Consider the following 26,353-nt stretch of genomic DNA (forward strand, 5'->3'; position numbering starts at 1 on the left):
CTCTCTCTCTCTCTCTCAAATAAATAAAATCTTAAAATAAGAAAAACCCAACAATTGTCTTAGGAGCTCCCTAGGCCTATGGGTAACCACCAGCTATTTGGTTACTCAACAGTTGACTGAAGATATTTTTGTTAACTCTTCTTATTTCAATTGACAAATGCAGCCTTTTCTTGATTATTATTATTTTTTTAAATCTTCACAAATACAGGAATACAGACCTACTTTAAGGGAGAACTGAAGTCACCCCTGCCCACACCTGTATTGTCCCTTCAAAGATCACCTGCTGTCCTGCTACTCCCAGCCTGGCTCAGGCTCTGACTCCCAAACCCTTTTTCTCACCCATTCCCAGTTGTTGGGGCAGAAGTGGTGGGAATTTCTAAGGCGGAAGGAAGGAAGACAATGAAGACCCTGAGGGTCTTTGTCCTGGTGGGGCAGCTGCCTTTTTGCATTTCAGGTCAACAGGAAATCTCATAAAACTCAGCTGCTTTCCACTCCCAGGGGGTGCAGGGAGGGGTTAATTCCCTGCCACTCCTTCCCACCAGGTAGAGTGGAAGGTGAAAGACCTTCCACTTCCTCCCCTGGTGGAATTACCTGACCTACCCCTGGGCTCTGGATCTCAGCTGCCGCCCCGGATTCCTCCCTGTGTTTCTTGTCCTTCACTTTAGGGAGCGGTGGCCATTTCCTCACGCAAATGCACAAGTCAAAGCATTTTCTTCTGTCCCCATTCCCTGGACAGACACAGATTCAGTAACTATTACCTACTCATTGTACCAGGGAACTGAGGTCTAAATGGCTTTGCCATTGTGAACCAGTGTTGCGGAGGATGTATTCACACACGGGGCTCTCATGCTGCATATCTATTGGTCCCTCCATGCTAATGGCCAAATAAGCACAAGAAAAGATGTCCAATATCATTTAGTCATTAGGGAAATAAGACTGAAAACCACTCGGAGATACCACTTCCTACTTACCAAGACGGCTATATTAAAAACAAAATGGAGGGGATCCCCGGGTGGCTCAGCGGTTTAGCGACTGCCTTTAGCCCAGGGAGTGATCTGTAGTCCCCGGATCGAGTACCCGGATCGAGTCCCACATCGGGCTCCCTGCATGAAGCCTGCTCCTCCCTCTGCCTGGGTCTCTGCTTCTCTCTCTCTGTATCTCTCATGAATGAATAAATAAAATATTTTAAAAAATAAAAATAAATTAAAAAAATGGAAAATAGCAATTTGCGATGAGGATGTCAAGAATTGAATCTCACATACACTGCTAGTGGGAATGTAAAATGGTATGGACACCTGGGAAAGCCATTTGGCAGTTCCACCAATAGTTACACATAGAGTGACCACGTGATTGGCAATTCCACTCCTGGGTATATATAACAGAGAACTGAAAAGAGATATTCAAACAAAAACTTGTACATGAGTGTTCATCACAGCATTATTCATGAAGATAAAAAGGGGAAACAGCCAAATGTCTCTCAACTGATGAACATTTAAACAAAATGTGCTATATCCATACCATGGACTTTTAAGAAAGCAAACAAAAGAATACATATTGCATGACCCTATTTACAATAAATGTCCAGAATAGGCAAATCCATAGAGGAAAAAATGAATTAGAAGTTGTCAAGGGCTGGGGGCTAGGGGATAGGGAATGACTGTTAATGGGTATGGACTTTCTTTTTGGTATGATAAAAATATTCTAAAAATGATTGTGATGATAGGTGCACAATTTTGTGGACATGCTTAAAAAACAATGACACTTTATTGTTTTAAGATTTTATTTGACAGAAATAGAGCACAAGCAGGGTGAGCTGCAGGCAGAGGGAGAGGAGAGCCTGATGTGGGGCTCTCTGCAAGGTGGGGCTTGATCCCAGGACCCTGGGATCATTACCTGACCTGAAGGCACTTAACCGACTGAGCCACCCAAGCACACCTACTTGTACACTTTACAATGATGAATTATATAGAGTATGAATTTCATATCAATAATAAAAGGGTAAGCCCACACATAAATTTAATAAAAGTTAAGTAAAAGAATGATGGGAAATGTTATGTGGGTGAATCAAGGTAAGAATACTATGATCCACTGATCAATCTTTGTATCAGCAGTGTGTGTTCTTATATGATGTAATAGGAATACAAAGCATCGAGTATAAAACATTCTTGCTAAGGTAATTTAGCCTGAATCTAACCAAGTCTATAGATCTCACTATAAGATATTCTGATTATAATGGAGTATGTTCAGGGTTAGGATGCGTCCAGAGAAATGCAGAATATGAGTAATTCTACAGGACAAATAATACAGTATTTTCATTAAACAAATGGCAAAGAAAAAGGGTTTACGGGGACGTATAGATGAAAAGAGTATCATATCATAATTCGGCCAATTCTGTGGATGATCCTTGTTTGGATCCTAACAAGGACAAATCAAATTTGAGAGAATATTTAGGTCAAACAGGGATATTGGACATGGATATTATCATGTGGTATTAGGGAATACAGTTGACCCTGCACAATGAGAGGAGTTAGGGGTACTGACCCCTTCATGCACTCAAAAATCCAAGTATAACTTCTGGCTCTCCCAAAACTTAATTACTAATAGCCTACTGTTGACTAGAAGCCTTACCAGTAACATAAATACATATTTTGTATATGTATTATATGCTATAATCTTATAATAAGTTAGGGAAAAGAAAATCATATTAAGAAAGTCATAAGGAAGAAAAACTACATTTACGTACTGTGCTGTTTCCCAAAAAATCTGTGTATAAGTGGATCCATGCAGTTCAAACCTATTTTGTTCAAGGGTTGACTATAATTATAATTTCTTAGATGCAATGATAATATTTGGGTCTTTTAAAGCCCTTATCTGTTAGAGTGTTTGTTATAGTAGAGTGTGTGGATTGTACAGCTTAAGATTTATGTGTGAGATCATATATCTATTTTGAAATGCTGAAGCTGGGACACCTGGGACTGCTTTTGGCCCAGGGCGTAATCCTAGGATCCGGGATCGAGTGCCACATCGGGCTCCTTGCAGGGAGCCTGCTTCTCCCTCAGCCTGTGTCTCTGCCTCTCTCTCTCGGTGTCTCTCATGAATAAGTAAATAAAATCTTTTTACAAAATTTAAAAAATAAAATGCTGAAGCAAAAGCAAAAGAAAAAAACGTAACTAGCAAAATGTTGAATATTGTTTAAGCTAATTTTAAGTTAATTTTGGTTATGTTTACAAAGCTGTAATTGTATCCGACTAGGAGTGGAAACAAGTGATTTTTGTTTAATATATTGTAGAAATATTCAAAGCTAAATTGAGGTGAATAGTATCTATTTTTAATAGGCTTTTATATGAGAATATAAATATGTGGAAGAAAATCCTGAAAAATACACACTATACAATACGGGGTCACCTCTAGGAATGGCATGAACATTAGGCCAAAGGTGACTTTCATTTTTTGCTGATCACCTACTGTGTGCCAGACACTGTTCTTAATGCTTGAAACACAGCCATGAAAGAGACAAAGGAAAAAGTTCCAGCTCACATGGGGCTCACATTCTAGTGGGAGAGAATGAAAAAATAAGATTGATTATATATATATGATCCATCCTATGCAGCACACAAAGGCAGGGGATGGGAGTTAGTCACGGGGAGGCTGGGGGGCCTGCACTTTCGGTAGGTTGTACAGTGAAGGCCTGACTGAGAAGGCGACATAATACCTGAAGGAAGTAGGGGGAGAGCCCCATTGAGATCTGGGGGTGCAAGTTGCAACAAGAGGGAATATGCTGTACCTCTTTCTACTGTTACTCTGTTAAATCTTTTCAGCCACTGACCGACAGTCATTTTCCCACCAGTTTTGAGGCAACAGGTGCCATGTTGTACTTTGGCAGGATGCAAGCAGTCAGGTTTAGGGCCAGGATTACCTTGATGGTTTACATAATCAAGGTATGGTTCAAGACCTTTGCCACTTTGAATAAATGGAGGCTCTAGCCACGTGTACTAAGCATGTATGCTTCCATAAATTGGATCTTGAATACATGTATAAATTGTTCCTTGCTTAGCATCTTAAGGGACTCAGTCCACTTTTATACAGGCTGTTCACAGCTGCTTGAGTGACAGTGCTGTACAAAATCCAAACTGTCCCTTGCCACCTAGCTCCAGGATACTCATCCCTCATTGGAATCATTAAGTAGTGAGTGGGGAACATTTCTATATCCGTGGATGTAGAGCTAACAGGATATTTCTTTCATTAACCTCAGGGACAGTAGCTTAAGTAAGCAGAAAGGCTGATCAGTATCCTTGGCCACTGAATCCCAGCAAATCACAGTGTGAAGTCACTAAATGGTCACAGTTGATTACATCACAATGGGTTTGCAGCATATTAAGCCCAGACCATCTTTAGGCCTAGGCTTATTTCTCCTAAGGGAATGTAGTGGCAGGAAGGATTTCTGTTACAGAGCTAGTAAAACACATGTAGTTTTCTCTTTTTCATGCAGAATCTTAGAGAAATTGATTTGTATCCAAGGCAAGGATAATAAAAAATACTTTCTTTCCTTCTCAAGTCACAGTTTTATTTTTTAAATTTAATTTTATTTTTAAAGATTTTATTCATCCATTCATGAGAGACACACACAGAGAGAGAGGTGCAGAGACACAGGCAGAGGGAGAAGCAGACTCCATGCAGGGAGCCCAACGTGGGACTCAATCCTGGGTCTCCAGGATCAGGCCCTGGACTGAAGGCGGTGCTAAACTGCTGAGCCACGGGGGCTGCCCCTCAAGTCACAGTTTTAGAAGAAAACCAAAGAATGTGATCTGCGGTGCATGCTGCGCTTGCCAGTGGTGTGGATGCAGAGTTCAAGCACAGACAAAGAGCAGGCATTGATTTCATACTTCTGATAGGTAAGTTAGCTCAGTTGTACTTGGATTCTGTGCTACCCTCTTCTGTCCATAGGCTCCTTTTTCAAAGTAGGCCTCTCCCTGAACTTCCTCTGTATATATCTGGTTAGCACTGTGGCCATCTATGCTCGGTCTCCCTAATGGTTCATCATGATGATCATGAGAGTTTCACCTGGCAAACTAGAACTCTTAACCTATCTGGTAAGTTTTAACACCCATGAATTCATCTGTAGAATGATAAGCAATAAGATGAGATCTCAGCTTTGCTTCTAATTGGCTATAGCTTTAAGTAAGTCATACTCCTTGGGTCTTGGCTTCATTTTTAGAAGCGGAGGATAAGATTAGTGGACTTCTTTTCTTTCTTTTTATCATTTTCTTTTTTTTTGTATTTTTTTATTGGAGTTCGATTTGCCAACATTTGTTATTTGATTTGCTTGGATCCTTTCTCTTTTTGATATATCTGGCTAGGGATTTATCAATTTTGCTATTTTTTTCAGACAACCAGCTCCTAGTTTCATCAATTTATTCTATTGTTTTGTTGTTATTTTTGTTTAGTTTCTTTTCTTTAATAAATTTATTTTTCTTGGTGTTCAATTTGTCAACATACAGAATAACACCCAGTGTTCATCCCATCAGGTGCCCCCCTCAATGCCCATCACCCAGTCACCCCATCGCCCCGCCTACCTCCCCTTCCACTACCCCTTGTTCATTTCCCAGAGTTAGGAGTCTCTCATGTTCCATCACCATCTCTGATATTTCCCACTCATTGTCTCTCCTTTCCCCTTTATTCCCTTTCACTATTTTTTTTATATTCCCCAAATGAATGAAGCCATATGTTTGTCCCTCTCCAACTGACTTACTTCACTCAGCATAATACCCTCCAGTTCTATCCAAGTTGAAGCAAATGGTGGGTATTCGTCGTTTCTAACGGCTGAGTTATAGTTCATTGTATATATAGACCACATCTTTATCCATTCATATCTTTCGATGGACAACCACAGTTTGGCTATTGTGGACAGTGCTGCTATAAACATTGGGGTCCAAGTGTCTCCGCTTTTCACTGCATCCGTATCTTTGGGGTAAATCCCCAGCAGGGCAATTGCTGGGTCATAGGGCAGATCTATTTTTAACTCTTTGAGGAACCTCCACACAGTTTTCCAGAGTGGCTGTACCAGTTCACATTCCCACCAACAGTGCAAGAGGGTTCCCCTTCTCCACATCCTCTCCAACATTTGTTTCTTGTCTTGTTAATTTTCACCATTCTCACTGGTGTGAAGTGGTATCTCATTGTGGTTTTCATTTGTATTTCCCTGATGGCCAGTGATGCAGAGCACTTTCTCATGTGCTTGTTGGCCATGTCTATGTCTTCTTTGGTGGGTTTCTAAGAAGGCACTTACCTGCTCACACACTTTAAACTTGTGTGATTTGAATTCTACATGTGGTTAATTTTTTTTAATTTTTTTAAATTTTTATTTATTTATTTATGATAGTCACACACAGAGGGAGAGAGGCAGAGACATAGGCAGAGGGAGAAGCAGGCTCCATGCACCGGGAGCCCGATGTGGGATTCGATCCCGGGTCTCCAGGATCGCGCCCTGGACCAAAGGCAGGCGCCAAACCGCTGCGCCACCCAGGGATCCCCATGTGGTTAATTTTAAATTACAAGTAGAGAGATCACATACCTCTCTGCAAATGTAGTAATGAACCATTTGCAGAAGGAAATTATGCATGTTGTCTTGTGTGGGCACATGCTCAGAAGCACACAAGGAGAAGCTGATTTTAGGAGAGCGTATGGGAGTGTGGATTCAGAAAAGTCTTAAAGTTTATTATTTTTTTTTTTTTAGTAATCTCTATTCTCCAACATAGGGCTTGAACTCCCATGCTCTTCAGACTGAGACAGCCAGGTATACCTGGATTCAGAGAAACCTTAACATGGATAGTAGTGAAGTCAAACAAGCTCATATCTTTCAACAAAACAGGATATCAGATCCAGGGGCCTGGCTGGCTCAGTTGGTAGAGCATGTAACTCTTGATCTCAAGGTTGAGAGTTTAAGCCCCATGCTGGATATAGAGATTACTTTTAAAAAATAGATTTATCAGATGATTGATTGATCAATGTCTTTGGGGAGGGATTGAAATTTAAAGATACTAGAGATTTAGATTAGCTACTGTGGGACATTTTCTAGGACTCAGATATCAATGGAGAGAACAACTATTAAGTAGTATTTTAGGTTTTACCCTAACCATTATTATTATCCATAATGCTCGCCCACTCTTCCTTCAGACTTGGATCTGAATGCCTTTTATAATTTTTAAAGGTCAAATATACTCTGAGAATGCATATTGATTAACAGTAAAAGTGTTTATTGTTCCATTTAAGCTAAAGACAATTCCAGACAAGAAGATATATCACTTTGAGAAATAAGAGTAGCATTGTTTATAGCCTTCTAAAATGACTTGAAGTGACATTGCAACAAAGGTGAAATAAGATGTAAATATGGTCTCTCTTTAGCTGGACCAAGCAACATCCACACTAAATAGGTTTGTTTGGTCTTGTTTAGAGGCATGACTGAGGTAAGAGCTGTGGCAAGGACACAGCAGAATGTCCACCATTTAGATGGTCTGTCTGGCTTAGCACTGTATTTTAACCTCTCACATTCCCTCGTAACATTTTATACAAGTGTTTTGATTTACTGTCTCAAGGAGAATGCCTTTATAACGTGTATCATTCTACTGTCTGATTTTGTGGAGCACATCTCTTAGAATGCTAAGCAATTAAAGATGCAATAGAAAGATTCTTATTTGTATTAATGTGAATCAACTTGAATGTTCTAGAAGTGTGATCTCATTTCAAGATGAAATATATTTAAGAAGTAGAACTATCTGACAGCTTGTTTTTTTTAAAGATTTTATTTAGTTATTCATGAGAGACAGACACACACACAGAGAGAGAGAGAGAGGCAGAGACACAGACAAGAGTGTGAAGCAGGCTCCATGCCGGAACCCGATGTGGGACTGGATCCCGGGATGCCAGGATCAAACCCTGGGCTGAAGGCAGGCACTAAACCGCTGAGCCACCCAGGTGTCCTTCTGACAGCTTGTTTTTATACTTCATTTTCTAATTTATTAAACTTCAATAAATTAAAAACTCAGCTTAAAAACAGTATAAATTATTTTTGCTTTTCTTTCCCTTGCTTCAGGAGTCATACCCAGAAAGAAGTTGCTATGGCCAATATCCAAGAGTTTTCTACGTGTGTTCTCTTCCAGGATTTCAATGGATTCCTGTCTCACATTTAGGTCTTTCATCCATTTTGAATTTGAATTTATATTTGTGTGTGGTGTCAGAAATTGGTCCAGTTTCATTCTTTTGCACACAGCTGTCCAGTTTTCCCAACACCATTTGTTGAAGAGACTGTCCTTTTCCCATGGCATATTCTTGCCTCCTTTGTTGAAGGTTATTTGACCATATAATTGTGGGTTCATTTCTGTGTTTTCTATTCTGTTCTATTGATCTGTGTGTCTGTTTTTGTGCTAGTACCATGCTGTTTTGATTACTACAGCTTTATAATATAACTTAAAGTCTGCAATTGTGATGCCTCCAGCTTTGCTTTTCTTTATCATGATTGCTTTGGCTACTTGAGGTCTTTTATAGTTCTGTACAAATTTTAGGATTGTTTGTTCTATCTTTGTGAAAAACGCTGGTGGTATTTTTTTATAATAAATTTATTTTTTATTGGTGTTCAATTTGCCACCATACAGAATAACACCCAGTGCTCATCCCCTCAAGTGCCCCCCTCAGTGCCTGTGTCACCCATTCACCCCCACCCCCCGCCCTCCTCCCCTTCTACCACCCCTAGTTTGTTTCGCTGGTGGTGTTTTGATGGGGATTGCATTAAATGTATAAATTGCTTTGCAGTATAGACATTTTAACAACATTTTTTCTTTGAATCCATGAGCATGGATGTCTTTCCATTTCTTTGGGTCATCTTTAATTTCTTTCATCAGTGTTTTATAGTTTCCAGAGTACAGATCTTTCACTTCTTTGGTTAGGTTTATTCCTAGGAATCTCCTGGTTTTTGGTACAATTGTAAATGAGATTGTTTTCTTAATTTCTCTTTCTGCTGCTTTGTTATTGATGTATAGAAGTGCAACAGATTTCTGTACGTTGATTTTGTATCCTGTCACTTTACTGAATTTGCTTATCAATTCTAGCAGTTTTTTGGCAATCTTTTGGGTTTTCTTTTTTTTTTTTTTTTTTTTTAAGGGGGGAGACTCACCCACTCGGTGCACCCGGCGGTGCCCCGGCCTCCGGCGAGAAGGCCCCCGCGCCCCCGCGCCCGCCCCCCGGCCGACACCGCGGGGCGCGGGCCGAGGATGCTGCGCGGCCGCACACCTGCTGCACCCGCGCCCCCGCCGCCCTCGCGGGGCGCCCACCCGGCTCCGCGCGCCCCAGCCGGCGGCCGCGCTAGGCCGGGACGGGAAGCGGGTTTTCTATATAGAGTATCATGTCATCCACAAATAGTGAAAGTTTTACTTCTTCCTGGCCAATTTGGATGCCTTTTAATTATTTTTGTTGTCTGATTGTCGTGGCTAGGACTTCCAGTGCTATGTAGAATAAAAGTGGGGAGAGTGAACACCCCTGTCTTGTTCCTAACTGTAGAGGAAAAAAGCTTTCAGTTTTTCCCCATTTAGGATGAAATTATGAAGATCTAATTTTGAATAGCAAAACAAAAAATGCTATAAATGATGTATGAAGAAAAATGTGGCTCACACGTTTAAAGAATTTTTTATAGTATTTTATTTCTGGAGTAAAAATGCTTTTGTTTGCTTAGTTTGAGAGCATAGTTCTTCATTACCACCACTACCACCACCAACACCAGCCCAACCCCCCACATAGGGGTATTTAATTGTCATGAAAATAGTCATGAGTGAAGACCCTGGAATTAAAGAAGTAAAGGGTATTCCACTTCTTTAATACATAATATTGTTTAAAGCTTTCTGGAAGTTATATTATTAAGTGTGCATTTATGGTGATAATCATTGTAGATAAATGAAGGATTCAGAGCCTGAACCCAAGCTCAAAACAAGATGCCGGAAGAAAAGATCAAAGAGCTTAGAACAGAATTCCAGCAAAATTGAACACAGGTAATGAAACTACATATATATTGTATCATGTCAAGATGAGTTCCAATTTGGAAAATATCTAGTTTAACAGAAGGAAAATATGAACAGAAACAGACTTTCTCATAAATTAAAATTTTAGTTTAAATAACTCTACAAATTTGATTTCCCAAGACAAATCATTTCCATGTGTGGAAAAGATTCAAACATTAGTTTCTTATGCTTCTCTACATATTTTGTGATAGCATATATTATACAAGCAAAAACTATTTTTGATAGAAAATTTTCATTCTTATTTGAAGAATTGGGTCCACTTTTATATGACTCTGGGTTCTGGAGAAATAAAACCAACAGAACAGGGATTTTATATTTATATTATGTGTGTGTGTATACATACACGTATACACATTTGTATGTATTTTATATATGTGTGTAACATTCATATGTAAATATGCATATATTTCATATGTATGTGTATATTTTATATTTAACATATATAATATATAACTTAATATAATATACATAATATAAAGAAATAGCTCATATGATCATGGTAGCAGCAATTTCCAAGATCTTCAGGGTGAATTGGCAAGCTGCAGGCATAGGAGAACCATTGGTTTAGATCTAGTCTGAGTAGAGAAGCCTTAGAATCATGAAAACCAATGGTGTAGTTCTGGTTGGAAGGCCAGCATGATTGAAACCTAGGAAGAGCCAATGTTTGAGTTTGAATTCTAATATAGGAAAAATGCCAGTGTCCCAGTTGAAAGGCAATTAGGCAGTAAGAATTCTTTCCTACTAGTTGGAAGATCAGCATTTTTGTTATATTTAGGCCTTCATTTGATTAGATTAGGCCTGCTCACATTAGGGAAGGCAATCTGTGTTATTCAATTTACCAGTTCAAATGTCAATTTCATCTAATAACACCCTCACAGAAACATCCAGAATAATGTTTAACCAGATATCTGGGCACCCGGTTGCCCAGTCATGTTGACACATAACACAACATTAACCATCAGGACCACATTTCCTTTCATGAAGAAAATCTTCAATTATTTTAACGATCTCCAAAGCTTTTGGAGACCTCTATAATCTTGACTACCATCATTTCAAAATCTGTCAACTTTATATTCCCACCTATATTATCTTTGGGGAAAATTCTCATGATACTTAAAATCTTTATTAGGTGATCTACACTTTACAACTGATTGAGTACTCTCCTCAAGACAACTCCTATTTGGAGGGAATATTCAGAATGTAAAGATTGTATCTTAACACAGCCAATCCTCAATAGATGTTTGTTGTTTGAATTGGTCTCTTTCTACCATTCTACTGAAAATTTACCAAAAAACTCAACAGTGAACTCCAAGTGACCCAATCTGGTGGCCTTTTCTTTGTCTCACTTTGCTTTACTGTACCTGTAATATTTGACTTTTTATTTTCTATCCTACTTCGCTTTTTTGGGGTTGGTTACTCTTCCTTTTTTCACTCCCCAAATTAGGGCATTTGCCTAGGTTCTGTCTTCAGCTCATGACAAATGACTTGCAGGCATGAGGAGGTAATCTGTTATAATAGAAAAGGAACTTAATTAGGTGTGTGAAGAACTACGTTTAAGTCCTAATCATGTTTCACACTAAATTTGTGATCTTTGACCAATCACTTAAGCTTTTGGAGTCTCAGTGTCTCATCTATAAACAGTGAGATAAAACTACTTGCCCTACCTATATTACAGGGTTATAACAAGGCTCAAAAGAGATAATAGATGTAAAAACTTTGATAAGCATATATTACTATACAAATAGATGTTGCTTATGTTATTATAAGATAGCAAGATCGTTGGCACTCTAAGACTCTTTGTGTAAAGCTAATTAGCTCCCAAGGGGATCAAACCATAACCTTGTATTATCCATATTTGAACAAACTAGTCTAGTAGGCCCAAGCCAGATAGAATACTTCTTTGCATATGTTCATCATGAAATCTAATTTTTCAATATTTTGGAGTACTGTTTCACAAAGTTTTTTTTTTTTAATTTATTTATGATAGTCACAGAGAGAGAGAGAGAGAAGCAGAGACACAGGCAGAGGGAGAAGCAGGCTCCATGCACCGGGAGCCTGACGTGGGATTCGATCCTGGGTCTCCAGGATCGCGCCCTGGGCCAAAGGCAGGCCCCAAACCGCTGCGCCACCCAGGGATCCCATGTTTCACAAAGTTTTTGATGAGGATGCCAACTCTTCTAGCATTAGAGTGTTAGCAAAAGTACACTCATTGTGTAGAGTTTAAAAAGTGCTTATTAAATATCTGTACAAGTCTCTTGCATGTACTAAGTCTTTGAAGATTGATAAATTAATAAATACAATATAATCTCTAAAAAACCCACAAGTGTCTACTGCAAGCATTTGAGCATTAGGTTATTTATATTACAGGAACACTGGTCGTCAAGTTACTCATAAATTTCAGGACCTCTTCCACTGCATCTACTGGCAGATAGAGGGCCATGCCCACCATCATCTCTACCAGTGCCACCTCTACCCAAAGGAGTTGTTCCTCCTCTTCCACTTCCTTTACCTGGAATAAATGGTAAACCATCATCACCACCACAATCATTTTTGTTCAAGGCCCTCCTCCTCTATCACTACCTTTGTTGGGGGACCTTTCGCTCTAGGATCATCACTTGCTCTAACTTAAAAAATGAAGCAGAAATAAATGTATAAAACTAAACCTCATGGATTAATTCTTTTTTTTTTGATAGATTTTATTTATTTATTCATGAGAGACAGAGAGAGAGAGGCAGAGACATAGGCAGAGGGAGAAACAGGCTCCATGCAGGAAGCCCGATGTGGGACTTGATCCCGGGACTCAGGGATCATACCCTGAGCCAAAGGCAGATGCTCAACTGCTGAGCCACCCAGGTGTCCCTCATGGATCAATTCTTAACCCTATGACTCAATTCTTCATGAAGAGAATCAAATGGTCAAGGGCAAAACTTTGACTAATGTTTATGGCATCTTCTAGCCACTGGCGATCATTAACATGCAAATACTGCTTAGCTGTAGCTGAGTAAGGTACAATGTTAGTGAACCAGACTGCTGGCTCTTATGCTTTCCTTTGTGAGCTCACCATTATATGCTCCTTCTTCAGACAGTATCTCCATAATTGGAAACTCCATAGAGAATATGAAATTCATGTAGAAGGCAAGGAGAAAACAAAGTTGTGTAAGGATAATTGTATTAGTTTCCTAGGGCTACCATAAGAAATTACCATAAACTAGGTGTCTTAAAGCAACAAAAACTTCTCCCTCAGAGTTCTGGAGTACAAAAGTCTAAAATCAAAGCGTTGGCAGAGCCACAATCCCTCTGAAGGCTCTAGGAGACAATCTCTTCTTTGACTCTTCCAACTTCTAATATTGGCTATTTGGCATTCTTAAGCAGCATCTCCCTCAGTTACATTTTTATGTTGTCTTCCCCTCTTTGTGTCTGTAAACTCCTTCTGTGTCTCTTTCGCAAAGTAATTGCATTCAGAGCTCACCTAGATAATCCAGAATAAGTACCTCCTCTTAAGAACTTTAACTTAGGGGATCCCTGAGTGGCTCAGCAGTTTTAGCGGCTGCCTTCGGCCCAGGGCGTGATCCTGGGGACCGGGGGTTCTGGTCCCGGGATTGAGTCCCACATTGGGCTCCCTGCATGGACCCTGCTTCTATATCTGCCTATGTCTCTGCCTCTCTCCCTCTGTGTCTCTCATGAATAAATAAATAAAATCTTTATAAAAAAAGATCTTTAACTTAATCCCATTTTTTGCTATATAAAGTAGTCACAGATTCTGGGGATTATGACATGGGCACATGTTTTTGTCTCACTACAGTAATATAATAAAACAATCTTTTTTTAAAGATTTTATTTATTTATTCATGAGAGACACACAGAGAGAGAAGCAGAGACATAGGCAGAGGGAGAAGCAGGCTCCATGCAGGGAGCCAGATGCAGGACTCGATCCCAGGATCACACTCTGAGCCAAAGGCATATGCTCAACCACTGAGCCACCCAGGCGTCCCTAGGAAACACATCCTTAAATGAAAAGCAATTTTGAATCTTTTATCATCTTTAAGTATGATAACTCTCCTAAATATAAACATAAGTGCTTTTAAAATATTATTGACCTGGGCAGCCTGGGTGGCTCAGCGGTTTAGCGCCGTCTTCAGCCCAGGGCATGATCCTGGAGACCCGGGATCGGGATCGAGTCCCACATCGGGCTCCCTGCATGGAGCCTGCTTCTCCCTCTGCCTGTGTCTCTGCCTCTCTCTCTGTCTGTGTGTCTCTCATGAATAAATAAATAAAATATTTTAAAAAAATATTGACCCAGGTTATCTTAGTTATTTTTGTTAAGACAATGTTTTCTATTGAGATTTAAATTTTTTTTATCATGTGTTATAGGTAGCAACATTCAGTGGTGATAATAACCTCATTTGTGTGTGTGTGTGTGTGTGTGTGTGTGTGTGTGTGTTATAGGAAAGTGCCTTTTTCCTGACTATTGTTTTGTTTAATCATCATCAAACAATGTATTTATCTTAAAGATTTTATTTATTTGATAGAGAGCACAAGCAGGGGGAGTAGCAAGCAGAGGGAGAGGGAGAAGCAGGCTGAGCAGGGAGCCAGATGTGGGGGCTCCATCCTAGGACCCTGGGATTGTTACCTGAGCTGAAGGCAGGTGCTAAACTGACTGAGCCACCCAGGTGCCCCCAAACAATGTATTTTTTAAAAAACATCACATGGTGTACCTGGGTGGCTCAGTTAAGTGTCTGCCTTTGGCTCAGGTCATGATCCCAGGGCTTGGCGGGGAGCCTACTTCTCCTTCTGCCCATCCCCCTGCTCATGCTCTCTCCGTCTCTCAAATAAATAAGTAAAATCCAAAAAAATAAATAAAAATAAATAAAAAGTGTATCACAAAAATTAGGGCAGCCCAGGTGGCTCAGCGGTTTAGCACCGCCTTCAGCCCAGGGTGTGGTCCTGGAGACCCCAGATTGAGTCCCGCGTTGGACTCCCTGCATGGCCCCTGCTTCTCCCTCTGCCTGTGCTCTCTCTCTCTGTGTCTCTCATGAATAAATAAATAAAATCTTTAAAAAAAAACAAAAATTACACAACACCCATGAATTAGGAACAAATTTTCATTTTTTAAAAGCATTTATTTATTTGAGAGAGAGAGAATGAGCAGGGGAAAGGGCAGAGGCAGAGGGACAAGCAGACTTCCCACTGAGTGTGGAGCCTGAGACGGGGCTTGATCTCAGGACCCTGAGATCATGTCCTAAGCTGAAGGCAGATGCTTATCAACTGAGCCACCCAGGTGCCCCAAGAATGAAGTTTCTAATGAAAATGCACTTACCCAGAGCACTATATGGGAAAATAACTCATCTATGTGTATAAAAAAATCATGTCATTATTTTTTTAATTTAGTTTATTTATTGAATATTTACTCAGCAAAAAGTAGATCTTGTGAATGAATGTCACATATTCTGATGGCTCAGTTTATTTAACTTTATTGTATAATCAGAAGTAGGAACAGATTCCTTTTCCTTGCCATCATTCTTCATTGGTTTTGGTTCTGTACATAGCCTTTCTGGTCTCTGTTCTAATAAAGCATAGATCTCAGGATGTTCTCCTTACTTACACATTTCTGCCTTCCTGCTCAGATTCCACTCAATAAATCTATCTTATCTGGATTTTTTCGTGTTTTTTTGCTAAGATGCTGAATGAATATCTGTGTCTTTTTCCTACTAGAGAATCACAGAGAGTGAAAGTTTTTCAACATTAAATTCCTTGGCATTTAAAAATTACTAGTATACCTTGCCCCGGTTGGTAGTTGGGAGGCAGCATTCCCCTTCCATTAATGAGGTGATATTTAGGAGAGAGAGCTGGGCAAGCTTGATGAGGTGATGTTTCTCCTCCTCCAAACTAGAAAGTCAAGGAAGGAGTTGGAGAAAGGAATTTTTAAATACATATCACATCCTGGGCAAAACCCCCCAAATAACCTGTATAAGAAATTGAAATCCTGCCTAGATTTTTGGGTTGGCCTGTGAGTAGCACATAAATAAAGCAGCGCAGAATAGCTTCTCAAGGCCTCTGAAAACCAAATTGTTATTCAAAACAGACCACAAAGGTACACCATCACCTACCTGAGGGGTAAATCTAAGCTGCTTGCTAAAGTAGAAGATGTAAGTATGATCCAGATACTTAGAACATAATACCCACATGTCCAGGATACAATCATAAATGACTTGTCGTACAAAGAACCAGAAAAATCTCAAGTGAAAAAATACTATTAACATAGCACAAGTGAATTGCTCTGTCTGATCAAGCATCTTCTATTCAAATGTCATCCCAAAGAAGCCTTCCCTATTGCAATATTGCAAGTGGAAGGGGATCAGTAGGGATCAGTAGGGGGAAAATTCAAAGAAGAGGTATCAAGGGTAGGAGAACTCTTTTTTTTTTTAAGATTTTGTTTTTAAGTAGTCTCTATACCCAATGTGGGGCTTGAACTTACAACCCCAAGATCAGGAATCACATACTCTACCCATTGAAGCAGCCAGGTGCCCCAAGAGTAGAAGAAGAACTGCTAAAGGCAGGCCAAGGACTTATATATCAAAGGTAGAGGATGATGAAGTTGATCAGGGTGGGGGATTTTATCTCAGCTGTTTTAGCAGGATTCTTTTAAAATTGGACTAGGCAGGCCAAAGGTAGGACTGGGGCCAAGGTCAAGGCCTAGTAGAGAGAGGGCTCAGGGCAGCCTGTTTGGTCAAGGAGAGAAAGTCTTTTATCAGTAATTACCTTTGTTTTGAAAGACTGCTGAAGTCAGTCCTTGGGTCATGGGATAATGGTCAAAGATATGAACCATATAAAAGCAGAAGATAAAGTATTCCTCTGTTCACCTGTACACAGTGGTGAGTGCACATGGGAAAACACAGGGTAATGAACACTATGTTTAGGAATAAACTGACAGACATGGTAAATAAACAGGGTGTTGACCTGCATATGAAGAAAGCCTTCCTTGGTAAAAGAGGCAGCAATGGAAGGTATGTATGAAAGGGGATGGGAAAGCAAATGTGAGGCAAATAATAAATTACAGGTGATCAAAACATCTGATATGATGTCATGCCATAGGGAAGCAGGCTTGAGTAAGTCAGAAATGAAAACAATTGTGGCAATGCCTATGATAGGTGGAATCACTGGTCCCAATTAACTACACTCTGGTCTATAGTCATAATACTTAGATCTAGGGATTAAGGAGGTTTAATTGAAGTTATGGCCCAGCATTAATCTCTCCCCCAGTTGAAGGCTTGGCTTTTGTAAGATATCCTGTGTTGACCTGAAATGCCAAAAGGCAGCTGCCTGGCCAAGACCAAGCACCTCAGAGTCCTCATTGTCCTCCTTTCACTTGTTCATGGTATATGATCCTTTCAGCATATTGTTCAATTTGGTTTGCTAATATTTTGTTGAGGATTTTTACATGTTGAGGATTTTTACATCAGGGATATTGGCCTGTAATTTTCTTTGCTTGTGGTGTTCTTGTCTGGTTTTGTTATCGGGATAATGTTGGCTTTGTAAAACGAGTTTGTTTGTTTATTTATTTATTTATTTATTTATTTATTTATTTTATTAGTTTTTTTTTTATTGGAGTTCAATTTGCCAACATTTAGCATAACACCCAGTGCTCATCCCGCCAAGGGCCCCCCTCAGTGCCTATCACCCAGTCACCCCAAGCCCCTGCCCACCTCCCTTTCCACTACCCCTTGTTCATTTCCCAGAGTTAGGTGTCTCTCATGTTTTGTCCCCCTCACTAATATTTTCTTTTCACTCATTTTCTCTCCTTTCCCCCTTGATCCCTTTCACTATTTTTTATATTCCCCAAATGAATGAGACCATATAATGTTTGTCCTTTTCTGACTGACTGACTTCACTCAGCATAATACTCTCCAGGTCCATCCACGTCAAAGTCAATGGTGGGTATTTGTCGTTTCTAATGGCTGAGTAATATTCCATTGTATACATAGACCACATCTTCCTTATTCATTTATCTGTCGATGGACACTGTGGCTCCTTCCACAGTTTGGCTATTGTGGACATTGCTACTATAAACATCGGGGTGCAGGTGTCCCGGCGTGTAAAACGAGTTTAAAAATGTTCCCTCCTCTATCGTTATTTGGAAGAGTTTGAGAAGAATTGGTATTAACTCTTTAAATGTTTAGTAGATTTCACCTGTGGAGCCATCTGATCCCGGACTTTTGTTTTTTGGAAGGTTTTTGATTACTGATTCAATTTCCTCATTAGTCATCAGTATGTTCAGATTTTTTATTTCGTCGTGATTTACTCTTGGTAGATTGTATGTTTCTATGAATTCATCCATTTTTTCTAGGTTATCCAATTTGTTGGTATTTAATTTTCCATTGTCATCTTCTATGGTCTTTTGTACTTCTGCGGTATCAGTTGTAACATCTCTTTCATTTCTGATTTTATTTGAGTCTTTTCTTTTGTGCTTGGTGAGTTTGGCTAAAGGTTTGTCAATTTTGTTTATCTTTTAAAAAACCAGCTCTTTGTTTCTTTCTTTTAAATATTGGTGGGCAGACTATTTTTATTAAGACTATGTTTTAAGCCATTAGCATCTTTATTTTCTTTTCTAGGCATTACTGTATTTCTTTGTTTTTAAACAAAGTTGCTGTAATAGACACTTTACACAGAGGACTTCACACCAGCATCGACCTTGAACCCAGTAGGGCACACCTCCTGGGCTTCACTGTGAACTCACTTTTCTACTTTCCAAGACAATGACTCATATCTTTTCGCCTTATCTTCCCACTGACACACCTACCTCCTTCCTGTGGCTGTATCACTTTCATACCTCCCTCCTTCCAATGATCACATAGGGACACACTGTGATACCCACAAAAGACATCCCTTGTCTTGTGCATAGTGCCCTATCTCCTCTTACCTGCCCAGGAGATAGAAATGCTCCCTTTTGCTACTTTATCATTCATTTTAGCTCAGAATGGCACATAGATTTTTGTTACAGCACAAGTTTAGCCGCAAAAGTGCCTGCTTTTCCTCTCTTGAAAGGGAATACAAACAGGCTGCAAAGGGCAACCTCTTGTCAGGTTTTCTCACCAAATCAGAAGTCCTCTGAAAATGATGTGGGCTGCAACTGTCCTGTCCTGAAGGATTTGCCTGTGGGACAAACCAGCTGCTGCCCACACTGCAGATTGTCCCAGACAAGCTGTGAATTTTTAACTGCTCAGGGCTCCTGTATTACCAGCCCCCAGAGCTGTTGGTGGAATGACATTCAGGATCCCTAGCACGCATACCACGAGCCGAGCAGACTAACTGGAAAAAATGAAATTCTTGAGCTCTTTATCCAGTACAGTTACAGCTTTTCCCAGTTAAACAAAGAAATATGCAGAACTCCAAGTTAGGTTGATGGGCAGGGGGAGTGTCCCTTCTTTGGAACTTCCATTCATTTGTTCTACAAATATGTATTGCATGTCTCCTCTGTGCCAGGCACCAATTTGGGGGCTTGGGATACACAAGTAAGTAAAACAAAGATATCAATATTCATGAAGCTTACATTCCAGGAGAGGAGTTAAGATGATACATATAATAGAGGATAGAATGTGATAGAAGATGATATTCACATTATGTAAAAACAAAACAAAAACAGCAGCTCTTTGTTTCATTGATCTATTCTGTTGTACTTTTAGTCTCTATATCATTTATTTCCACTCTGATCTTATTTCCTTCTATTTACTAACTTTGGGCTTCATTCACTTTTCTTTTTCTAGGTCTTGAGGTATAAAGTTAGATTGTTTACTTTAGATATTTCTTGTTTTTGATGTAGGCATTTATTCCTATGAACTTTTCTCTTAGAACCACTTTTGCCTCATCCAATAAGTTTTGGTATGTTTTATTTCCATTTTCATTTGTCTCAAGATATTTTTGATTTCTCTTGATTTCTTCTTTGACCTATTAGTTGTTCAATAGCATGTGGTTTAATCTCCATGTATTTGTGAATTTTCCAGTTTTCTTCTTTTAATTGATTTCTAGTTCCATACTGTTGTAGTCACAGAACATGCTTTTTTTAAAAAATAGATTTTACTTATTTATTCATGAGAGACACACAGAGAGAGGCAGAGACATAGGCAGAGGGAGAAGCAGACCCCCCACAAGGAGTCTGATGCAGGACTCCATCACAGGACCCCGGGATCACGCCCCAAGCAAAAGGCAGACACTCAACCGCTGAGCCACCCAGGCATCCCACAAAACATGCTTGATATAATTTCAATCTTCTTATATTTATTAAGACTTGTTTTGTGGCCTAACATATAATCTATCCTGGGGCATGTTCCATGTCTGCTTGAGAAGAATGCATATTGTGTATCCTGTTGCTTTAGGATGGATTGTCTATATATGTCAAGTCCATCTGACCTAATGTGTCATTCAAAGCCACTGCTTCCTCATTGATTTTCTGTCTGGATGATCTATCCATTGATGAAAGAGTATTAAAGTCCCCCTACTATGGTTATATTGCTCTCTATTTCTCCCTTTAGGTCTGTTAATATTTGTTTTTTTTTAATATTTGTTTTAAATATATAAGTGCTCTTATGTTGGGTATATCAGCCATTCTTTCTTTTCTTGAATATTTTATTTATTTATTTGAGAGAGAGAGAGAGAAAGAGAGAAAACGCACTAATGGGGGGAGCGGCAGAGGGAGAGGGAGAGCGAGAGGGAGAGGGAGAGGGAGAGAATCAGACCCCTGCTGAGCAGGGAGCCTGAGACGGGGCTTGATCCCAGGACCCTGAGATCATGACCTGAGCTGAAGGCAGATGCTTAACCAACTGAGTCACCCAGATGCCCCAGCCATTATTTCTTTAAATAAGCTTTCTATCCCTTTCCCCCTCTCTTCTCCTTCTGGGGACTCCAGTGATGTGTATAATATTTATGTATATGAAAAAAATATTTCTGTATATGGTATTCTATAAGTTCCATAGACTTCCTTCTCGTGTTTTCATTCTTTCTTATTTTTGCTCCTCTAATTGGATGAATTCAATTAATTTGTCTTCTAGTTCAATGATTCTTCTGCTCATTCTAGTCTGTTGTTGACGCTCTCTTTTGAATTCTTCAGTCTAGCTATTGTATTCTTCAGTTTATAAATGTGTTTCCTTTTTATGTTTTCTCTTTGTTGAACTTCTTATTTTATTCCTGTACTGTTTTCCTGATATCACTAAGTTGTTTGTTTGTGTTCTCTTATACATCTTTGAGCATCTTTAGAACAATTATTTTGAATTTTTTACAGGGCAATTACTAGATCTCCAGTTGTTGGGGGGTGGGTTTAGTTACTGGAGGTTTACTGTGTTCCTTTGGTGGAGACATGTTTCCCTGATCCTTTGTCATCCCTGTGGCTTTGTATAGGTGTCTGTGCATTTGAGTAAGCAGTTACCTCTTCCAGACTTTATGGACTGACTTCTATAAGTGAAGCCTTTTGCCTTTGGATGGGATATGCTGGAATATACTGTGACCCCTGGTCTAGTGGTGTGGGGCACCTAGTGCAGGGGCATGTGGCAGCACCAGGTCTAATCAAGTATGATGTCTCTTTAGCTCAGGATGCTGTGGAATATAGCATCAACAACTGAATGGTCCTTTGCAAGCACCACGGGGCCTGCAGTGGCCGCAAGGGCTGTTGTCTTCAGCAGCACCTCCATTTCTGGTGGCCAGGGACCAGAACAGGCAGCAGTGGTGGCTGGAGCCAATGGCATGTGCACATTCAGCTGCAGGGGCCAGCTGCAAATGCCTGTGTAGTGGCAGGGTCCAGTTGCAGACACCCATGTGGTAATGGGGCTGAGGGCAGGCAGCGGTAGCCATGGCCAACTATGAGCTCACTGGCAGCTGTGGAGACCCTGGCTTTTGGCATGTGCTCCTATTGCTACACACTTTCCCTGGGCATGCATAGAGCAGGGGAGGCTAGTACTCGGGGCTGGACATACACAGGTGCATAGCCTGGAGCGTTTTGGGGGAGGGTCTTGGATGACAGGCATCTGGGAAAAAAAGGTGGCAAAATATCTTCAGGATATCTGTGGTGTCTGTGCCAGCTGTTGGCTTCATCAGTGATGAAATCTGCTGACTTTGTACTGTAGTTTTCTGTACAGCAGTGGATATTTGAAGATAAATGTTTGTGTGCCTCAAGGCTTGGCCCTATGTCCACATTATGTCTTGTCCCAGATTACACCTCAGAAAGTCCCTTATCATCCATGCAGTTAGAAAAGCAGATATGATAAAAGGGACATGATCTAAGAGTAATTGAGAACTTGGATAAATATGAACAGTAGTTTTACTGGTTACTTGGAAAAAGGCAAACAAAGAAGGTGTTAAGCTGATGAATGTCAACACAGGAAAGCAGACCAGAGTTCTATATAGTTTACATTTTTCTTGTCAATGTGAAAAAAAAAAAAAAAACCCAGGCTTGGGGCACCTGGATGGCTTAGTCAGTTAAGTGTCTGACTCTTGATTTCAGCTGAAATTGTGATCCCAATATTGTGGGATTGAGCCCTGTGTTGGGCTCTGTGCTCAGCGTGGAGTTTACGTGTCCCTCTCCCTCCTTCTCTGCCTCTCCTCCTGCTCACACAGAGTCTCTCAAATAAATGAATAAACCTAAAATTAAAAAAAAAAACCCATGCCTTCCTAGTTGGATCAGTAGCAAAGGTAATGTCATTGAGAAGCTACCCACCCAGGTAATGCACATTCCTTTCTTGCTCATGTCATCTTTTCCCCGGAACCCAGAATTAGAGTGTTTTCAGTTTACAACTATGTGCATGGTGTTGTGCACTGTCTACTTCCTTGAATTCTGCAATTGGTAGTTGCATGGAATTTTGCTATCTGAAGGCTGTTCATGTGCTCTAGTAAACACTTTGGAGTCTGGAAGATCGCATCCAGTGTTAATGGTGACAAGGGAAGATGTTTATTGTCACCCCACAAGTATGAAAGAATTAAGGACTTTGGAGACCCATCAGGAAGGGTTGATAATGATCGCACATGAAGCCTTTCCATTAAAGGTAAGCCAGCAGAGGTTGCAGTAGTGGCAAAAGAAGATGGGTGAGTCCCCCATGGATTTAAAGGGATTTGCAGACATTTTTTCTATGTTTATAGGCCTGGATCTGAGGGCAGATCAAATTCACCCTCTGGTCCTAATCACCTTTGTCTTGGCTCTTTGCTATTCTCTAAATTCATATTGGGGAAAATGCTATAGTTAGGCAAGGGCAGACTTACTCAAATCTTAGCTGCAGCTACTCAGTTTTGGTAAATTCCAGAGAAGACAAAGGAAAAAAATGAAGAAAATAAAAAAACTACTGTGTTATTTGCTCAGTTAGAACTATTTACTAAAGGGAATAACCCTTACTCTGAACAACCTATGAAAGGAACAGAAGAGGAAGGGAAACTGTATGTCAATATTGCCAGAAGTCAGGATATTAGTAGGGGGATTATAGAAAGAGATTCTAGAGGATGCAGGTATTACGTAAATAGAAAAGCCCAGAAAGCTAGGGAATAATTGATAAATGACTTAAAATGAACAGATTTATGGAATCTGAGTTGGGAACTGGAGATACTGGTGCTACTTATTCTGCAATTTTCTCAGGAATTTCTCATATTCCATTTGGTGATAGATATAGGATGTTGGTAGGTTGGATCAGCCTTTTCACTTTTACCTTTTCTTACTTGTTCCATTTCATCCATGTTCCCATATTGACAGGTCCTCTGGCTGAGGAATGTTTTCCTACTTTCTCCTGATTCTTCTGTACACCTATTGGTAAGAATCCAGCTGTGCAACTTAAAGGCTGCCATATCTGTACTCCAAATGGAGTGTCTGTGGAGCTCCTCTGAAGGCAGTATCAGAATTGGTTACTATGTGTCCACCAAAAGAAAGGAGATATGTGGTAGAGTGGCAGTCTTACAACATGGTAGAAAAGCATTGTAAGTTGAAACAAATCAATGCATTGTTTTGGTCCTTAGGGAGTAATGATATTTGTTATAACCAAACTACAGAGCCAATAAAAATATTTTACTAAAAGGATAAGCCATAGCCATGTGTAAAATAATATCCCTTGTCAAGAGCTCAATTGGAAGGAATAAAATAATTATAAAAGAATTGGAATAAGGGACACCTGGTGGCTCAGTGGTTGAGTGTCTGCCTTTGGCTCAGAGCGTGATCCCAGGGTCCTGGGATCAAGTCCCACATCCGGCTCCCTGCATGGAGCCTGCTTCTCCCTCTGCCTGTGTCTCTGCCTCTTTCTGTGTGTCTCTCATGAATAAATAAATAAAATCTTTAAAAAAAACAATAAAAGAATCAAGGTTAGATTGATATCTAACTTTTCAGTAGTATTCTGGACTCAAGAAAGCAATGGAGCCATTTTTTTTTTTTAAATATTGAAGAAAAGAAAATTCTGGACACTGGAGCTCAGGTGAGCAACGTGGTTGGTAACAGTCTTTGAGAATTATCACACATATTGTCATCAGGGAAGGGTAATGGATCTGGACCCCAAGGAGAAAGGATACATATGGGATGTTCCAGATCTTGCATTATGTGTATCTTCCTTTGGCTGAATCTAATTTGTATCTTTTTTCTATAATAAAACTGCAATCATAAAAAAAATAAAAAAAAAAAAAATAAATAAATATTGAAGAAAAGAATGTTGAGACTAGACTTTTTATCTAGCTAAATTGTTATTCAAATTTGAGGGAATAACAAAAATAGTTTTTGTGATACTAGGCCTTAGGGGGTTTGTTACACAAGCCCTCTTTTGAAACTAGAACAGAAGTACTCAAATGAAAATAGAAACAAATCTAAATGATAGTTCTAGAAATATAGCAAGTTAGGATAACCAAATTTCTTTGCTAAGTTTTTGATGCCTTAAAAATAAAATAAAAATAATTCAGGACTAAAGAAAAGAAACAGTGAATATATATTCATCAAAATCCATAGCTAAGGGCAGCCCAGGTGGCTCAGCGGTTTAGCGCTGCCTTCAGCCCAGGGCCTGATCCTGGAGACCCAGGATCAAGTCCCACATCAGGCTTCCCGCATGGAGCCTGCTTCTCCCTCTGCCTGTGTCTCTGCCTCTCTCTCTCTCTCTCATGAATAAATAAAATCTTTTAAAAAAATCCATAGCTAAAATTACAGACCATATTAAAATAATGGGGATGACAGGTGACCAAATTAATTTAGGAGCATGCTGAACTTCTGGTTTTATTAGGGAGACGTTAAAGATATTAATATCTTGAAGAAATTAAGAACAGTAAATACACAGGAGTATGATTCTTGTGTATTTACATATTCATTTATTTATTTAATTAATTTCAGAGGTAGAATTTAGTGATTCATCAGTTGCATATAATGCCCAGTGCTCATCCCATCAAGTGCCCACCTTTCTTTCCTTCCTTCTTTCTTTCTTTCTTTCTTTCTTTCTTTCTTTCTTTCTTTCTTTCTTTCTTTCTTTCTTTCTCTTTCTTTCTTTCTTTCTTTCTTTCTTTCTTTCTTTCTTTTTTTAAATTTTTAGGTGCCCTCCTTAATGCCCATCACCCAGTTACTCCATCTCCCCACCAACCTCCCCTCCAGCAAACCTCACTTTGTTTCCTAGAGTTAAGAGTCTCTAATGGCTTACCTCCCTCTCAATTTTCATCTTATTTTATTTTTCCTTCTCTTCCCCTATGTTCATTTGTTTTGTTTCCACATGAGTGAAATCATATGGTATTTGTCTTTCTCTGACTGACTTATTTTGCTTGGCATAATACCCTCTAGTTCTATCTATGTTGTTGCAAATGGCAAGATTTCCTTCTTTTTGATGGCTGAGTAATATTCCATGATTATATATGTATATATATACATATATATATATATATATATAATCAATTACTATCGATGGACATCTGGGCTCTTTCCACACTTTGATTATTGTGGACATTGCTGCTATAAACATTGGGGTACATGTGCCCCTTTGAATCAGTAGGTTTGTATCCTCTGGATAAATACCTAGTAGTGCAATTGCTGGGTTATAAGGTAGCTCTATTTTTAACTTCTTTTTTACAAAAATATTTTATTTATGTGACAGAAAGAGCAAGAGAGCACAAGCAGGGGGAACAGGAAGAGGGAGAAGCAGACTCCCTGCTGAGCAGGGACCCCCCCCCCCACAATGAGGGGTTTCATCCCAGGACCCTGTGATCACGACCTGAGCCAAAGGCAGTCGCTTAAGTGAATGAGCCACCCAGGTGCCCCTGTAGGTTGCCTTTTTAAAAAAAAAAGATTATTTATTTATTTATTTATGAGA

The 26,353-nt window shown here is 39.7% G+C and overlaps 1 long non-coding RNA gene across 1 annotated transcript; it reads left to right on the plus strand.

The window, feature by feature from the left end:
- Positions 1 to 4,677: 4,677 nt before the first annotated feature.
- On the plus strand, positions 4,678 to 12,726 carry LOC102157157. The gene is made up of 3 exons (XR_005385996.1): positions 4,678 to 4,892; positions 9,936 to 10,034; positions 12,432 to 12,726. It is a non-coding gene; the product is annotated as an uncharacterized LOC102157157 (long non-coding RNA).
- The last annotated feature ends 13,627 nt before the right edge of the window (positions 12,727 to 26,353 follow it).

This window comes from Canis lupus, chromosome X (genome assembly GCF_011100685.1).
Source record: "Canis lupus familiaris isolate Mischka breed German Shepherd chromosome X, alternate assembly UU_Cfam_GSD_1.0, whole genome shotgun sequence".
NCBI lineage: Eukaryota > Metazoa > Chordata > Mammalia > Carnivora > Canidae > Canis > Canis lupus.